This window comes from Excalfactoria chinensis, chromosome 1, assembly GCF_039878825.1.
Source record: "Excalfactoria chinensis isolate bCotChi1 chromosome 1, bCotChi1.hap2, whole genome shotgun sequence".
Classification (NCBI taxonomy): Eukaryota; Metazoa; Chordata; class Aves; order Galliformes; family Phasianidae; genus Excalfactoria; species Excalfactoria chinensis.
In genome coordinates, this window is record NC_092825.1 from 67,995,005 (window position 1) to 68,014,314 (window position 19,310).

The window sequence follows — 19,310 nt, forward strand, 5'->3', positions numbered from 1 at the left end:
AGAAAGTAAATGAGTTTCCAATAGACAGAACTTGTGATAAGGGGAGAGAAAAGTGTTGTAAAGTCATGTAATAGCACAAACAAACTTCAGTTCAAAGCTGTGGCTGTTTTAGAACTTGCACAATTTCAAACTATTCAGGGATAATGAGTGCTAACATAATTCCTCTGGTTCCTTTTTGGGAATTCCATTTCTCTGAAGTTGCGAGTTAGACTTCCCCAAATTGCTTTCCTGAATCCTTATTTTTTAGTACAGCAGAAACCTTCAGTTAGACGACTTGCCATCTTATTTTACAGCTATGGTGACAGATACGATGTATTTGCGTATCTCCTTGTAGAAGGATAATACACAGTGAGCGAGGCTGAGCCGCAGTTCTGTGAATGAGATGCACTTTTAACCCTCGAAGTGCAGCAGTTATCCCTGTTACGAGGCAGGCAGAAGCAGAGATGAAACTCAGCTGTCCTAGCATTTTTATGAATAAAAAGTGAGAAAGGGATAGGTATAAAGAGTAACGGACAAGGAGATCTGTATTTTTATATTAAAAATACAGTAATAAGTAAGGAGCTGAAAATGGTGTCACGGAGAAAGGGCAAAAAGCCATTGGGAGATCTCATTAAATGCAAGTAAAACAGTGCCAGCTAAGCTGCTCGCACATGTGAGCCCGATCCTTTCTTAAAGCAGTGGTGTGTCTTTTATATTACACTGGCATCAAAAGTTGTCGAATGCACCGCTGCTTATAATCTTAACATTTCTCATCTGTGCGTGTCTGCAAAAAAGAACTCCTATCACAGACATCATCATTTCAAAACAGAAACCATCTGAGTTTTTATCAGGATACTGCAGCTATCTGTTGTTAAGTCTGTACTCCAGAAGTAACGCTTACTTTTACTTTCTAAGCACTCAGGATTTATGAATACACACCAACGGCCCATCCACAGCAGGCACAAAAGTTATTAAGAGTTCAGAAATTCTAGGTATGATTTTACCAACACAAAACTTGGTGGGAAAGTTGCTGTTTAAATATCTTATCAGATACATCCTGATAATCTCCTGTATGTTTTTACTGTAATTCCCTAAAAATAAATATTAAAAACATTTTGTGGTTTCACACTATTAAAAAAAACAACCCTAGAAACTGGTAAGGGTAGACCATAAAACATGTATCTGGCTTACAAAGGAACTGTTGATTCTCCTCAGAATGCCAGTGGTGAGCATTTTCCTGAGATTTGAGGCCGGATAAAAATGTGCAGCAGAGGTTCCCTTAATATGTCACTGCAGTACATTCAAGATGTGGCTCAGCCAGCCATTCTGAGACCCACATGCCACTCGGTGCTTTCTAGACTTAGCTAATATTGTGCATTTTAATAGAGCAGATGTAATCACATTTACTGCGTTGTGTCTGGAGCGTCATATCTGCAAACAATGAGATGGGTTTTAATATGCTTTATAATATACAGGGGAAAGCACGTCCTGCTAAATGCAGGATACCCTGTTCTTTGTAATCCTTGCTTTTAGCAATTGTATCAGGCGGGAGTGCACGCAGCTCTTGGGATGGCCACGTTACAAGCCTACTGTAAGTCTTGTCACTGTCATCACCACAGCAGATCACTTAAATCCTGTATTTTTAGAAGTCACTGAGTTTATGCAAGAGAGAAATGCATCTCAAAAAAAACCTCTGTGGCTGTGAAGACCTCTTGTACTTTTTGGAAGAACTTGCATTTCAAAGCTGTAGGTTTGAGAGCAGCCTCTAAAAGGGGGGGGGGGGGGGAGAAGGGGTGAGGATCGCTGCCGATCTGCGAGTTGCAAGGAATAGAGGAATAGGAGCACACATCTACTGCTTTTCCATCTGGCTTTTTCTATCATCTCACAGTCAATATTTAGAGGAATAACACATCAGTATCTTTTTTTTTTTTTTTTCCTCAGGAATATTTGTAACAGTGTTAGAAGCAGCACAGTATTGACTTTTCCAGTTAGTTGAAACTGTCCAGCTGCTTGAAAAGTACATCAGGGGGGCAACGATAGCATAAGCAAAATAAATATTAAATCAGGGGGACGACTACAGCTTTCCTTAAGTAGCCATGTAATCCCTGCTTCCCTTTCTCCTGATGGTAACGTACTTTCCACAAAGGAGACTTCACAAGGTTGAATCCTGCAGGCCTTTTTTTTTTTTCCCCTCTTTTTTTTTTTTTTTACTAAGGGCAAACCAAACGCTCGACGCTTTTTGTTAGGAAAGCACTGAAAAAAAAAAAAAAAAAAAAAAAAGAAAAAAAAAAATTTGAATATACCAATAACAGAAAAAGTAGATATATTTTTACTGCAACCAGGAGATCTCATTGGTTGAGTGAAATGGCGAGATGTGACGCAAAAGGACACTTGGACGGGTAGAAATGCTGATGTATGCCAAAGCAGGCGTACCAAGAAATGCTGTTGCTATGAGAGAAACAGAGGGAGAGGGAGATCGTGAGAGAGCAAGTTGTGGAGGCCTTCTTTTCTCCCTTTTGGCTCGCATCGCAGACTGCTACATCTCATTCCTAGCAGGGAGGGTTTAGCGGCCCTCGGTGGGCATTTTCCTTGGACCCAGCATCTAGAGGAAGGGAGGGAGGGTTGAGCAGGTCACCTCGGAATGCGAGAGCAATGGGAAAGCAGGAGGGTGTATGCACTAAACCAGCGATCTGCACTGCGATAGATACACAAATTAGTAGAGCAGATGAAGCAGCTTAGCTCGTTATCCACCTGTATTAAGCCTCGCAACTTACAGAACTAAAATGCACAGACGCACAGAGAAACAGACAGACGTATAGTTAGAATGCCCCCACCTTTCAGCTCATGAATTCTCCAGCTGGGATAGCGCTGCCTCTTGTGTGACATTCTTACAGAGCTTGCAGTGCATTCACCTCGTGAGTCCATTAGCCAGAGGAGGAGGAACATCATTTGCAGGAATTATTATTATTATTTTTTGCCTTTCTTTCTTCGGCAAGGGGGAAAAAAAGTTTGCGCTATGAACTTAGCCTAGCAGCCTCTGGAACCGGAGCCAAAAGGGGCAGGAAGTTGTTTTACAATAGCGTTACAGTGATCTGCCACAAATGGAAAAAGCCAAATGTTGGACTCTGCAAAGAGGGGGAAAAAAATATATATATTCTTCTCTCCCTCGCCTCCCTTCTTCTGCCCCTTCAGAGGGGAAAAAAGAAAAAAAAAAAAAAAAAAGTATAAAAAGGAAGGTTTGCTAGAAGCTCTTTTCATTTTTAATTGCTTTTCGTAAGTAATGGAAAGATTATCTTACTTGCATATTCCATGGCAAGCACAAGGGGAAGAAGTATCAAAGGGACGTTGAGAAAAAAAAACGCGCTCGGTAACTAGCAACGGGACTTTTGGCACAATTCCTCGAGTTTGCTTGAGGTTATGGAGGGGGATGGGAAACAGAGGAGCGAGTCTACGCAGCGCATTTTCTTTAGAAAGGGGAGGAGGAACGGAGGCAAAACTGTATAAAACTTTTTTTTTCCTTTTTTTTTTTTTTTTCCTTTAAGGAAACGTGCGTTGCTCTTCTGAAGCTGAATCCTCAGGCATTCGTGGCCCGTCTCTGCAGCCCGATGTGTTTTTTTGTGCGTGTGTGTAAGCGCTCTCAATCAAACAGAAATCATGGCAGCTGTTTTTCTTCCAGCACAGCAGTTGAGCTGTCTCGCCCAAATGCTTATCAGCTTTTGACTCCGTGCCAAGATAGTTATAAGGGCCAAGCAGCCTGCGCTTGGCTGTGCAGCTGGTGGAGGAGCGAGGGCATGAGAAAACAGAATCACCCAGCTTTTTTTGTCACACCCACCATACACTTTTTTTTTTTTTTTTTTCCCTTTCCAATCCCCGTTTTCAGCCCCGCGGCTCTTCCGAGCGGCTTTTTTCGCGGTCCCCGCAGCGCTTTCCTACAGGGCCACATCTAGATGGGAGTCCAGCGCTCCTTGTTCTAATCCCGGAAGATATTTCCGTAGGACCTTCCTTTCCTTTCCCTCCCACTCCACCCCCCCCCCTCCCGCCCCCAATTAAAAGCTCCATTAGCCGGCCCCGCTGTCTCTCCTCACGGCTGCTCTGTCCTCCGCGGCCCGCACGGTCCCGGGCCCTCGCTGCGGTGCGCTGTGCGCGGCCGCTCGGCGGTGCCGTGCCGCCCTCCCACCGCCAGCCCCGGCCTTGCGCCGCGCCAACGCGGCCTCCTCCGCCTCTCGGTTCCAGTCGCTGCGAGGGGGAGGCCGGACTCTGGAACGAGGCTGCAGCCGCCGCTCGCATTCCTGCTGCAAGGGCCTCCCCTTCAGACGGCCTTTGCCAGAGCACAACTTTTTAAAATGCCGTACATAGGCGCTGCTGCTTTTTCCCCTCTTCATCTCTCTCTCTTTCTTTCCTCTCTTTATTTAACCCTCCTTTCACTGCTGAAGAACGGATTAATTTCCCGTCCCTTCTGCGCTTGGCTCGGCCGTACTGTACGTGTCGTTACATTGAGGTTAAAACTCCGAGTATTTTCCCCTCCGCTGATCCTTTTCTCTCAATCCCTCTCTCTCTTTTTCCTCGGTTAAGGGGAATTGATTTCTTTGGCCGAGCGATGAATCGGGTTTCGCTAGTTTGTATGCTGTGAGAATGAGGGCTTTTATTTGTCACGTCCCCCCAACCTCCTCAGAGTACCGGCACACCGCGCAGCTCACGGAACGGCCGGTCCGCTCTGCCTGCTTCTCTACTACAGCTCTGTTTCCGTGGCTGTAGGTGTCCGTACCGCACGGAGCGGGGCTCCGGTTCCCCCCTCAACTCTCCCCCCCAACCCCGAGCCCTCCGCGATGGCCGACACGGGGCTGTGCGGCGAGCGGGGGCCGTCTGCTCCCCGCGGCGGAGGGGAGAGGGATGTGCAGCTAAACGCTGCCTCTGGGACAGGTGCCAGCTCCCAGACAAAAGGAGTGGAATAGGCTGTAAAGAGGGAGGGGGGGAGTGGGGGGGGGGGGGAAATTAATAGCCGGCAAAAATAGGAGCCGCGAGCCTCGGGAGGAGCCCTGGCGGGAGCGCGCTGCCTCGCCGGCCTCTCTTCGCCGGGTATTCCCGAGCTGCAGGGCGGAAGGAGAAAGTTGTGGCATACTTTTTATTCCTGTCTTCTCTTCAGACGTTGGAAAGCGTGAAGGGAGGGTGGAGGGCGCCTTTTTTTTTTTTTTTTTTCTTTTTCTTTTTTCACCCTCCTCTTACTGAATTATTCATAGTGTCAGCGGTGAAGCCAGGACTATTAGCATGCATCAGACATGCTGTTTGTCTGTTTGCTAACATTCTTCATTCAAGACTTGTTAACTACCAGACAAGCTTAACATGCTTCTCTCTTTCTCCTCCCCTTCTCTCTCCCTCTCTCTCTCCCTCCCCTCTCCCTTCCCTTCCCCTCCATGCCACCCCTCGCAGCCTCCCATTGTTGTCGCTGGGAGCTGGCAGCAGCTGTGGCAGGGGGAGCGTGCGGAGGAGCCGCCAGCCGCCCGCTAGGTAAGGACCGCCTTCCCTCCTCGCAGGCCTGCGTGCACTTGCGGGGCCGCCGGCTCGCCGCCCGCCCGCCCTTCCCGCGGCCGCCGAGCCGCGAGGCGGAGACGCCGCCGCCCGAGGTCGGTCTGCAGCCCGCGCAGGGGTAAGCCGAGCCCCGCCGAGCGGGGACCGCAACTTGGGGAAAGAAAGTGCGCCGGCATCGCGCCTCGGCGGGGCCGCCGGCAGCGCGGCGAGGTCGAAGCCCGCTTCCCTCCCTCTCTCTCTCTCTCCCTCCCTCCCGCAGGGCTGGCCGCGAGGGACGCGGTGCGGCGATACTTGCCACCGCCGGCGGGTTTTAGGTTGGACTCTCCCTGCCCAGCGAGGCGGCCCCTCCCTTCGCCAGGCTGGCGAGAAGCAGCGGGCTTCGTTTTCTTAGCAGACAAAGGTCGATCACAGCTTTTATTTCTGAATGCAAATCTTCCAGGACTTGTGCCAGTCTTGCCTTCATTGATTGCAGAATAGCTGCTGGCTTCAATGGCAATCCCCTCCCTTATTTCTTAAACAGAAAGAAGCTCAAGAAAAGAAACCAACAAAGTTGGGCGGTGCGAGTTTTTTATATCTATTTAATATTTCGGCACGTCCCAGGCGTTATTAGATATCGGCGTGCAGAGCAGTCACGATGCGCCTGGGAATGAGTCCACAGGGTTTAGTGCCATTTGTACGCCTGGGCACCGGCATACCCATCCTGAACTCGTATTTTTGAGGTAACTGAGAGCTGATCTGCCGTAATTGTATCTCATTGCGGTCACGCATCCCGATTGTCGTACAGACGTGGATTTGGCCACAAGTATTTCCAGGGTTCGTATTTAATTTTTCTAGCACCTGGGATTGTTCAGGATTGCTTTCTAATTGCCGCTTGTATCATCTCTTTTTACAATGATTTTTTTTCTAATAGCCTGCCAAGGTCCGTAAGTGCTGTAAGTGTATTTTCTATTTGATCTTCTCCATACGTGTGCGGGTAGGTGCTCGCGCTCGGACCCTCTCTTTCACTCGCTGTTGGGGTGTTGACGAAGGAATTTACTTAAGTATATTACTTAAATATTAGACTGATGCCATTTATAGCTGAACGTAAGCATGCAGTTATAGATCTTCTGAGTTAGGCATCGTTTGGCAGAGGGTCACAGATTTATAACTACTCTGAAACTGCCAAACCTGTAACGCTTTCTGTGCTTTATGTACCCAAATGCACATGCAAGCTAAAGCGTCTGGAAATTAGTATATTTTAAAGAGCCTCTCCATGAAATCTAGTGCTTCCATTTGTATTTGTAGAACAGAATGCTTTCTTCTACACTGAAGAAACCCGGATGCTCATGTAAAATATTTGAATCTTTTCCTTTTATTTATTTATTTATTAAATTAAATTCATGGATAGAAGAAAGCAAATCCAAGTTGTTATTATTATTATTATTATTATTATTATTATTATTATTATTATTATTTCCCCTCGTCAGAATAACTAGGAAATACCCAGTGGCTTGCACGGTAATAGTTTTAAATTCAGGCCATTGTCAGTATTGTGTCAAAACCATCTCGGTACTGACATTGCATTTGAGCTGTTTTATGGTAACGTAAACTGAAACAAATAACTCGTAACTTTAAGCAGTAAAGTAGTATTTATTGGCCGATCAAACTCCGAGTAAGCAGAGAATGTTTTGCTGAACTATGCAGATTAAGAAAGGAATTTAGGAACGTATGGCTCAGTGATAGCTCAGCTACAATTAATTTCTCCCAAGTGCTTTTCAGAGGCTTGTAGTAGCTGCACAGGGCAGTGCAGAGAAAATATTAACTAATATTTTTATCTCGTAGTAGTTGTTAGAAAACTGCAGTCTCCTAACCAGTCTTCTCTGTGGAATTTCAGAGCGCTCAATTATATTGCCCCTAATGATGCTGTTTATCTAAAGAGGATTTTTCTCGTAGGTTGTACCACTTGCTGGGGCTGTCTTGTTGCCGAATAGTAGCACTTAAAGGAATCTAAAATTGCTTCTGGTGTGCGAGTTCGTTGTGGTGGCTTGCTAGAAATGATCGCTGTGCAAGTGAAAGAGGCTGAAGTGACTTATTGCTGGCTTGCTTCACGGCAAGGATTTCTTCAACTGCGCTGGACGTGGACGTAGCAGTGCATAAAGATCACGTGCATGCTAATTGGAGGAGAAGGATTAAAATCTGTTGATGAGATTGGGTTTTAAATTCAACATTATTTTAGTCTAGAACCTGAAATATAATTGCTGGTAGAAATGTTCCGCTTCTCAGATGAATGCCTTCAGGAATTATGCACGTGAGCTGGAGCATTTACATTTGAAAGCATTTTGTGTCCAACTGCCAAATAGTTCCCTCAAAAATACTTGGTGTATGTAACAAAAAATTGAAAGCGTAGGCAATACTTCTTGTTGTGAAAATAGTTTTTTCATAATTGACTAGCATGAATTTTTTAGCATATTTTCAGATAATAATTTAGTGGGACGTTGTGAAAATAATCTGAGATACACTGTTAGAAGAGGAAACTGGTTTTTGCTTCAGACTGTCTTTCTCCCTCACCCCTACCTCCGAGTGGATCTTTATCTTCCAGAAAGGGGTGTAAGGTGTTTCTGGCAAATGAAGGTCATGTTTTCAGGCTCCCAGCTCTCCTGAGCAAAACCATGGCTTTCACCAGGTGGTGCTAGGGCAGGGAGTGCAGGAGAGATGCCTGCTAGGCCCGTGAGCACAATGCAGGGCTGCACAGAGCTCTGCTACGTGGAGGGGAGAGGGCAGCATGCATGGAACGAGGACGGCCTGTGGTGTTTTACACATAGATGGATTGTGAAGCGTGGAAATGCTTAATTGGATGTGTGACGTTCTCATCCCGGCTAAACTTTTTGAAATAAATTGGAATTTTGCCCTGGTGAAGACTGCGAGGTTTGGATCGGGCTGAGGGAGGTTTTGCTGGGGGCAAATGGGAGCGGGAAAGAAGGAGGTGGGGTAGAGAAAGGGGAAGAGAATGAAACAGGAGTTCACGCTTTCAGATGTTAGGTGCAGCCCTGAGTTGTTGCCTTCATCGAAGCTAGGCGGTAACATCAGGCTGGCTTCTGTTTTGTATGGGTGCATTGGTACAGTACTGCCTTTTACTCACATCTGCCAAGAATTCATGGTCGCTTTGTAACTATGAAGGAGGAATACAAAGGAGGAATGAAAGGAAGGCCTTGTTGCATCCAGGTTTCTCCTGGAGTTTTTCTGGGTGATGCGTGTATAATTCACATCCCCAACGCGTTCTGGCAGCCCCTTGCAGGCAGGTGGGCTCCCTGTGGCCAGGCCCAGCTCCACACAAGGTGTGCTCCTGGCAGACCAGGGCCTTCACCTGTCTTGTGGCTCCTCACATGGTGCTGCAGTGCAGGCAGGCCTGTCGTCGTGATGCCTTCCTTCCAGAACATGGAAATGCGCACTAATTAGGCATTTTGCCTGCTAACTGCATCAGTTGCTCTCAGCTTGAAACAGGTGCAGGTAATCAGCACTCCCTCCTTCTCCCCCCGCAACAGTGGTGGTGGTGGGGGGACTCGCATCTAGAACAAAGCAATTCTGTGATGCAGATTTAATTTTGATTTATGTGGCCTCTACCGGATTGAAAATACAGTAAATTTAGGAATATGATGATCTCATGTCTTTGTTTCTTAAGACATACCGTAAAACGTGTTTCTTCACAGCCATGTGTGTGTTCGTATAGCGCGTGTTGTTGCACAATGCATTTGGTTTTTGCAAGGATACGTATTCATGTATTCAGCATGCATGCAGCTAGCTAGACTTATGATTGCAACCAGAAGACAAAAAGTTGAAATGGCTGTAGCCAGCACAATAGGCATTCACGAGGAGAGTGATCCCAGTAGATATAAAATGGCGGGGCAGATTTTTTCAAGCGCATGTGCACTTCTGCAAGTCCTTAGTTTATACTGCTGTAAACTGCACTGACTGTGTACATCTGCACTTGTTGTGCATTTAACTCTGTGCCTGGGCTGCAACAGAGGGAATGCGGTTAAATTTGATGGGTTTTTAGATCCATCCCTCTCTACCCAGATATTCATTAATGTGTTATGTTTGGTGGAAGTCACTACTGAATCTTGCCTTTGACTTAACACTAGCAAGCAAACCACTTAGTGATTTTTTTATTATTTTTTTTTTTCCTAAGAATGCTGCAAAAATTGGTTTGCAGCTCTACCTGCACTTAGATGGGATGTTTTTAAGTCTCCTAGTGATCCTAGTGCTGTCGTGTCTTCATGAAAGTCTGCGCTAGGATCTTCAAAATCAGGCATAATTCTGTCTATGATGCTTGTTTGGTAGACGTATATGCAAAATAAAACGCCTGTAATCAGCCACTTTGCAGCCTGGCTTTTAAAAATATACACCATCAAATGTGAGCTCTTATCATTTGAGTTGCCCTTTGTAAAAACAGACTAGTATTAACAGAAGATTAGTCTTACCAGTTGCTCGGTGGTTGCGTGCTCTTCTCTCCTGCATGCATTTGAAATGTGCTGTGCCGTACCTCTAGAAACAAAAGGTCTGATCCAGAGGCCTCTGACAGCAGTGGGGTTTTTCCATCTACTTCAAATGGGATTTGAATTAAGCCTATATACGTAATAGTTTGCAATAAAGACTTGACTACTGCAGCGGTTTTCTGGATCTTCCACAGAACTTGTTCAGAACTCTTGTAACTGTTGTCCAGCAGCAGCACTCCAAAATGCAAATAGAAGCACTCATCATGATTATTTTTGTTTTAGTCTTTTTAGAAAAAGGAGAGCGAGTGGGGGGGGGGGCAGGGAGCCTCCAAAGAGCTGCTTCTCACTGCAAACAAATGAGTGTTGTATGAATAAAAAAAGTGAGTGTTGCTTGTCTGCTATGTACATAGTTGATGCATTCTGTGTTCTTTATTTAAATAAGGGCAGTTTTTTTTGGGGGGGGGGGAGGGGTCTGTGTTTTTTGGGTGTTTTTCTGTTGGTTTTTTGTTCTTTTGTTGTTGTTTATGTTTTTAAGGAGCCCATATATTTCAGCTAGCATACATTTGTATATGTACAAGTTGATATTTACTTCAGCTGTCATGGCCTGGTGTTACCTGCTGAGGATAACGCTTCGCTCTTGTCCAGTCCCTCTGGAGTTTCATAGTGATTGGCTTTTCTCAAACTTGTTAAAACACAAATAGATTAAATTGAGAGTAAATTGCTTTGTGTGCTGATAGAAAATTTTGCAAAGGGTACAGAAGATGAGCTGAAGGAAAATAAAATTATTATAATATGCCAATATGCCTGTATTAAATATTAATTAGGTCACAATATTCTATAGTCCCTGATTAATTATGTCTGAATTGCTGACTGATATTTTATAACCTTTTAAATCTGATGTACGCTCTGCATGTTGCCCATTTATTCAGATACCTGCATACAGATATGTTTGCAGTAGCATTCATTTGGCTCCTGAAATTCTTTTGTCAGTGTAAATGGGCATTTGCAGGAGAAGAATGCGTCTTTAATTTTAATAATAAAAGAGATCACGTGCTTCTGTAACTGCAGACAAATATTTTTAGAGTGCCAAATTGGGGGGGAAAAAATGAATTATTTAAAAGGGGCCTTGTTTTCTTTATTGTCTTTATTTTTCCTTGTCTTAGCTAATTTCCAAAATAAAAAAGGACACTGGACCCAGTATCTATAGAGAGCTGGAAAACAAGAAGCAGCACCATTGAGTCTGTCTATTTTAATGCTGGCGGGGGGGGCAGGCGGTGACACTTGAGTAGTTTAGAAAAGGACATGGTAGTGATTTTGTGATTTACAGTCATGGCAGGCCCGAATGCTTCACATCTAAGTTAATTCATCAGACAGAGATGTCAGTTTGGGATTTTTGTAGAGGTGATGCACTTAATGCTGATTTTTTTTTCTTATACAAGTTGCATTATATTTTTCTAATAGGCTGCTCACAGTCACGAGTAATACAGAGTTGCAGTGGGCTGGGTGATAGAAGGGACTTTGTTCTGCCTAGAAGATGAAAATCTGAATGCTTCCGTAGCTTTATCCACAAGATGTGATAAACATAGAATTGCAAATATTTCCAGTAGTTTGGATAGACAGTTACTTGATTCAGTTCGGGAAAAGCACAGGGCTTTGACATAGGCTCTTAAATGCCTTGGAAGCCTTTACAGTATTACTCTTGCTTTTCGTTGCAATTCAATATGCAAAAGGATAGGAAAGCTGTGTGACTGCATCAAAGAGATTTTATTCACTCTATTTGTTTTGATTCTCAAACAGCTCCAGTGGATTTACATGTGCATTTGTATATCCAAAAAGCATTATTTTGAAAAGATTTTGCTCTTCTATAGGATACTTTTTTCCTTTTTTTTCTTTTTATATATTTTTTTTTTTATTTTTTTTTAAATTTATTTTTTCAAGGTTTTTTTATTTATTTTTTTAAGAAAAAATTTAAGGGAGTCCTCATGATTATTTTTATTAATTTTGGCACACGAGATTTGTTGTCTTATTTGCCTGTAGGAAAATTAGGCTGTCCAGTCCTGAGTCAGTGGAAAGTCTCCCACAGATATCGGAGTGTTTTGGATTGTACTCTTAAACTGAAGTAACGCTGATTTAAAAACCTGATGCAGGAAGCTTGAACTCGAATGACTCTTCAAGTACATTTAAAGAACGCTCAGTTCTGTGTGACCTTACAGACTCAACGCAGTTAGCCTTTTGCCTTCTTTCTTTGTCTAGTTGAAACTGAGGAGTGTCAAAATCTTACTTTCCTATCGGTATTCTCCCTATTCCAGCATATATTTATGAATTCCAAGATTCCTAGGAAGGAATTGATTGTGTTATCCCAAAATGGAAGGAAACTCCATAAGAGGGGGGCCCGAGGGGTGTGAGCATAGAAATTCTGCTGTTAGAGGGTCATTGTGGGTTTTGGTTTTGTTTTTAATGCGGTATGAAATGTACGGTTTCTCTGTTGCTTGGATGTAAGAATAAACCATTTACATTTTTAAATCTACTTCTATTAGTAACCAGTTTTTAAATAATTTTCCTATTCAGTCTGTTATGAAGATAGTTACCATTTTTTTTTAATGGGAGGTTATACGTTTCTCATTCTCTAATTATTATAGAAGGAGGAATTAACATGATCACATGGAAATTTTGTTTCTTAACTGGAGATTTACATTGATGGATTGAAGGTTTAAGGTGCAGATTTACATTTAAATTACATATTACATAACATTTACATTTTAAATGATACTAAAACAATTATTTCTACTGTCTCTTTGGTGCCTTTTGAATATCTCTGTACAATTATTACGTTTAAAATATAACCTGCTCTACAGTATATGTCTGTTTCACTTGCGAGACTTTGTGTTTTCCTATGGACACAATCCTACTTGGTGTAGCTAAAACTCGAGTCGAATATGCAATATTCAGGTGTACACATTTAAGATCTTAGTTACTGCTTGTTTAGGGTGGCAGTTCCTTCTTTCCGTATGATACAGAATGCTCTCGGGGTCGTACTTGACAGGATAAAAATGATATCTTTCATGAGTTTCTATTTTTTGCTCCAAAATACTTGCAGGAGTCAAAATGTAGGTGTGGCTGAGGGCAAGCAGGTAAAGAATAGCACTTGGCTGCAGGTACAGTCAGTAGGGAACAAGGTGATCTAGAGTTTTTTCCTGAGTCCAGAGAAAGGGCCGATGTCAGAGAGAAAAGCAGACTTGAAAGGTGGTTGTATGAAAAGCAGGCCAATACAGAAGTCAGGTGAGCGCTGAAGCTGATCTGCTTTGTCTCACCAAGGATTTAAAAAGAAAAAAAAGCTTTAACATCATGAAGAGTCTGCCTCTTGCAGTTGGTTTTAACAAATTAGAAGGAACTTAATGGGAACATAATTGCCGTTCCAAAATATATACGTCTTTCACAGTTGATTGGGTATGGCTGCCTTACACCTATGTGAAGTTCTGGGTTGTACACAGAAGCACAATTCCATTATTGTCAAAATAATTGCTGTAAGCCTTTTAACTTTTGTTCCCTGCTGAGCCGAATATGTTAAAGGGCAGGCGCACACGTGGTGCTGCTCCAGAATTCACAGGGAGAAGGGTCAGAGGCAGTGAGCGTCGCGTCCTTGGGTTTCCTAGCTTCATATGTCATCCGTGTGTTCCTCCTGAAACACCATCTAACCCAAAATACACATTAATTAAAGGTGCAGGAATGAGCACTAGTGAGCTTTCCTGCAAATCCATCGGTGAAAACTCAAGCCTACGTCTTAACTGCACTTACTTGTTTAAGAATCGCCAATAGTGGGCAAACAAATACAAAGTCTCGCAGTTCTATTAGCGTTAAGAGAAGGAGGTGAAAAATTACTTTGTTGGTGCACTTGCAGGCTTTGTTGCAGCTCTGTATGAGTGTTTTTGAGAAATGTTTATAATTAAGTTTTTCCTGGCAATCAATGGCTGCTCTTCTTATCACTGCCTGGTTGGTGTTACTTCTAATGGCAGCTTTAAAAAGGAAAGCCATTCTTTGCATGCTGAATTTGAAGTCCCACTAAGAATGCTTCAGATAGCACCCTGATTTTCTCTGTCCTGTGACCATGAACTACTTCTGGAGTAGCCTCTGGGAGAAAGACAGCAGAAAGAGTAATTTTGTGTCATGAATTTCAGTGGGATTAACTCCTTAGGATCAGTGGAAGCCGCAGACCAAAGAGTTTGTCTAGTTTCTATCCTTTTCATATAAATATCATTTGATTTGTAAAATATGTCTCTTAGGTATGCTGTTGTCCAGAAACTAGGCCTCCATAAGGTATATGAGAGTCCATTGTGTGGATGAACAGTAAGAAACTGAGAGATACTTTCACATTCAGCCTTGGGTGCAGCAGTGGGAGACGCCTCAGGTTTCTTCTTCTTCTGGCAGAGCACTTTCTGCTTGAAGGTAACTTGGATGTTGGGCCATGAGGTTTCTTTTGTGAGAAACAGCTGAGATCTGAATAAACAGACAGAGGAGAGAAGAGCTGTATGCTGTTTTGCAAGGCAGTGCTTACAGAATCTGAGGGGTTAAATATTGTTTTGCACAAGGCTGCATCTTGTGTCTTGGTCTGTGCTGCAGCTGCTGTTCCAGTCCTCCGCTTCCTTTGAGTGGAGGCTTTCGCTTGGAGCTGTAGGAGGAGGCTCCTCTGCCTCCCACAGTTCAGTACCAGAATGGAAGGTTACGTGCTGCCATTGCTTACTTGCTGTGGTGTTTCTTTCATTTGCCTCCACCTTTCACGTTAGTCACTCTTATATCCGTTTGGAATTAATTGGAAAGATTGCAACACGGGCAACATCTGTGTAGAAATAGCCCACATCCAAGTCCCTGTCTGATCAGGGTAGCTCACAGGAAGGTGAGGTGAAATTGCCTGCCTATTATCCTTACAATTTAGGATTCTGCTGTATGAGTAATTAAAGTCTAGTATGTCATAAAATGGTACGGGGACTCAAACAAAAAAACCCAAACCCCAGAAAACAGGAAAACAGTAACTTTGCAGAATATCAAACAGGGACCATGGAAATGAAAACTTACAGATCAGAGTGCTTTGTGTGCTCCCTGCAGGATACCAAACTGAGACGGAACTTTTGGAAAAAATAATGGCACTCGGATAGTTTGGTTCTTTTCCTTGCTGTTTTTCCCTAGGAATATATACCACTGTAGCAGCCTCTCCGCAGTACTGCAAGTGTTTTGTTTCCAGAGGGTATGTAAGCATACCTTATTTCTGCAGTATTGGCATTATGTAGCAGGGTACAGTCAGTTCAAGTGTGAGGCAGGCTTTCTCAGCTGCCCTGCCTGCAGGCTTCACTGTCATCAGGGTACAAATACACAGAGCATGCCTTGGGCATGCAGGCAGTGTGTGATGTTGGGAAGCTGGCGGTGAGACCACGGGAGGACAGCCATGCTGATTCCACCTCATGGGCAACTTCAAGCCAGCCCGAGTGCTGCTGCTTCCATCACTGCAGAAGACCGACTCTTATTTCCTTAGGACTGTGAAAATGCTTTTTTTTCCTCCTATGTTTCTAATTTATGTGCATGTGACAGTCAGATTCTGCACTGTGATTGCCCAGGACTTAATTCTGCATCCACTGATAGTCTAGTAGAGTTCATAAACAAATTATCTCCATATTTTCCAGACTATATGGCTTCTTTGTCCTCTCTGTCTCCTACCACTGCTTCTCCTCTTATCTGCAGCTGGTGACAACTGTATGAAAAACAGTGCTTTGAACAACAAGTGAAAATGCAGGAGGCCTATAGCCGGGGTTTTCTGAAATGTTCCCTGTTAGTCCTCAGCAAGTGCTTCTCTTCATTCATACTGCTTGTGTTTGGGTTTTTTTTGTTTTTTGTTTTTTATTCTTTCTCTTTACGTCAATTCATAGATCCAGTCTTCCCAAAATTACTGGAAGGCAAGAGTGTTACGGCTGCTATAACTGTTCTGGCTTGTGCATCTCCTCTGCAGCCCGTGCCTGCCTTTGCCTGCTGCTCAGAAGGAAGACAAAATTAGAAGTTCTCCTTCCCTTCAGTTAGGTGTACAGCGCGCTCAAAACGGTGAGCAAGTTTCACCATGCCGAAGCAAAGACTGGAGGACTCACCATATCACAGACCATCTGATGTGTTTTGAATGCACTTTTTGAGAAACGGGGATGTTGATTGCTTCCGGAGCTCACTGTCAGAGATAAAGGGATCTGCAAATAAGATCAGGAATCTTAGCTGGGAAGAAAGTGAGCAGTAAAACAGTGTTTTGGGCAGTGTTCTATGTGAAGTCAGTTGCTTCCTTTGATACTTATGCTAGGAGGTGACAATTCAAATAGCAATTCAGTGTCACGAAAGGTTTTGTTAGTTTTCCGTTTAGTTTAGTTCTTTAGTTTTATTTTAAGAGGCCTCTCCAAATGGAAAAACATGGGAATTTTACTGGAGATGTTTTAGTTTTACCTCACAATCAAGACAAGGTTTGCCTTTAGCAGAGGACAAGCGCAGTACAAAAATGATTTGAGTAAAAGTCAATTTTTATTTTGAATGTGTATTTTGTTATTTGGCTGCTATTATTTCTTGTTCTTACTGTCAGCATACAGCTGCAGATAATGCAGTGGCTTAGACAGATTCCTTTGTGGTGTACGTTACAGCATTAAAATGATCCCTCCACATATCTGGGCAGTGGAGATGCAAAAACCATGGAGATGTTGGAAACTTGTTTGAAAGAGAAAGACAGAGGAAAAAAAGAATAAATCAGGAAGGCTTGATAAAATGTGTATTTCAGCGATTTAGGAGTTGGTATTGCACTTTGTCTAGCCATTGGGTTAAAAACGGAAGCCCTAAGTTTGTGTATCCCACAGGTTCACTTTTCAACAGCATTTTGTGTTGGCATATCATATTTTAAGTTTAAATGTTGATGTTGAGATCAGTTACTTTTGTAAATTATTCTTTTAAAAGGTGAAGAGAAAGAATTGTTCAGGGACATAAAGTAAGAGATGTGACTGTGTCTTGTGTTGAAGGGAGAAGCCCAGTAACCCCTGTAAACTGCAGCACCGGACCCTCAGTAGCTGCCTGCCCAGTAGCACTGCATTAGGGCAAACATTGCTCGAGCTGTAGTTTTTACCAGGCTTCTGTTGTGTCAGAAGGTGAGAGAGCCTTCCATGAATAACCTTGATTGATTGTATTGTCACTAGTGATTCAGGGTTAGTTTTTTGTTTGGGTTTGGTGGGTTGTTGTTTTTTTTTTGGATTTACGACACAAGTCAGTGTGCTTTGTTTCTTACATCTGAAATAGCATGCCGTGCTGTACCATTTACTGTACCTTTATTTAATTTTTCTCATCTGTGGGACAGTCTCTTCGAAGAGTTCAAGCTTTAGATTAAAATGTAGTTCTCGGGCAGAAAGAAACTGCAGTAAAAGTAGTTGTACTACTAGTTCATCCTATGATTAATAGCGAGACTTGCTTAGAAGTTAGTCTTTGATTTCCTCTGTTTAATTGTAGCCCTAAGTGAAATGGGTTTTTGATTTATAGAAAATGCAAAATTGGGTACAGAAAGTTTTAAATTACAGTAACAGTAAAAAATTTCCCACAATAATCATCCCATATTGTTTCAATTCAAAAGAGCTAAGGCTTGATTTGTGTGGGAAAGAACCCATTGCAGTGCAGTTCCACATTTGAATCTGGGGAGAGGGGAGGATCAATGACTCTACTTTGAGGATCCAAAAATATGCCTGATCTTCATGATGTAGTACTTCATCATATATTCCCGCTCTGGAAGCGTGCGTTCAGAATAATTGGTGTAGAACAGCTATTTCCTTATGCAGCTGCTATGTGCAATTAAGTCAGAAATTTGTGTTAGGACGTAGAATAGCAATAGGGGAAAACAGGGGCTTTTGGAAAAGTGAGGGCTTCCAGTCACAACTGAAAACGAATCATTACTTCTTGGGTAATATATGCATTGTACCGAGTAGTTTAGTGTACTATTAAAACTTTAATCACAGTTGTTTTAATAACAGTAGTTTAATTCCTAAACTACTTTTTGGAAGTTCTGCATGGCTGATCTTGCTTTTGCTTCCCTGTGTTTATGTTGACGTTTTCTTTCATTAGACCGCAATCACTATGCATGTTTACAGCACTAATCCTAGATGTTGAAATTCTAGATAGTTAAAATATATTCAATATCATTGAAGCCACTGCAGGGGAAATAACTTAGCTTTAACAGGGTGAGACCAAACGATCTGTTTACTGAGATCAATGCTGAAAAATGCTATTCTGACCCATCTGTGTTCCTGAGAAATTGGTTCTGCCTATTTTTTTGTTATTATTATTTGGTACTATGTTTAAAATCATTTTGAAAATAGTAACGTAGTTGTTATTAGCTTAAATAGCTGATTTTTATTTTATTAAAAAAAAAAAAATTTGGAACACGCTGAATTTACAGCTCAAGTATAAAATGCTGTTTCTGCTGCATTTGATTCGGCATGACAGAAATCTGAAGTTTAAACATAAAATGTAGCATAGATCCATTTGTAAGTGTTTGGAAATCGTCCTGTGCTCCTTGGGTAATATATTGCAGTAGCATTTTAACATCAGGTAGGGGCGGCTTTTTCTTTTTCTTTTTCTTTTTCTTTTTTCTTTTCTTTTTTTTTTTTTTTTTTTTTTTTTTTTTGCTGTAGTCTGACAGTTTAATCAAGATACAAATTTAGAAACAAATCAGCACTGTCTTTTATATAGTGCCTCTAAATCCATGGTAATTGGTACCAGACCTTGGTAAAAGAAAAGGATTGCCCTTTCATGCTACCACTACCAGTGGATGTTGCTCCACAGCTGCATCGTGTAAGAAGAGAATCTTCTTCTAAGTGAAGTTGTAAGAATAATTAAAGGATCTCCACATGCGTTTTTCTGTAATATACCTTTTGCAAAGTATGGGGTTGTTGGAAAATTCCCTTGAATTTGTCCTGCCATAAATAGAGCCATATGTTCTGCACACGTTAACTTTTACCTTTTGATAACACTGGACAGTTTTAAATCAGCTTTCTTGACTTTGTAGTCTTGAAACGTTAAAAAGCAAAACAAAAAACCAACAACCTTAAGAAGCACGTACTTAAACTCAGAGCAGGGAGGATAGCACAAAATTGCTGCTGGTGCATTTGGGGTATGCTAATGTCAAGTAGATAATTCAGTAGATAGTAGACTGTTCAAAGGCCCATTTTGACTGGCTTGGTAAAGTCAGAATGCACATAGCACTGTGAGCTGCAGTGCCGTTTGCATCCCTGCTCTCTCTGTGCTTTGAGCCTTCCTGCTTGAAGCATATACAAGCTATAG

At 42.6% G+C, this 19,310-nt stretch overlaps 1 protein-coding gene across 1 annotated transcript in view; it reads left to right on the forward strand.

Moving 5' to 3' along the window:
• The window catches only part of PPARA (peroxisome proliferator activated receptor alpha), a 276,741-nt gene that overhangs the window by 97,095 nt on the left and 160,336 nt on the right, over nt 1–19,310 (forward strand). Inside the window, exon 5 of the mRNA XM_072333930.1 lies at nt 5,407–5,484. The gene's annotated coding sequence lies outside the window, so the exon portion shown is untranslated. The remainder of the gene's footprint in view (nt 1–5,406; nt 5,485–19,310) is intronic.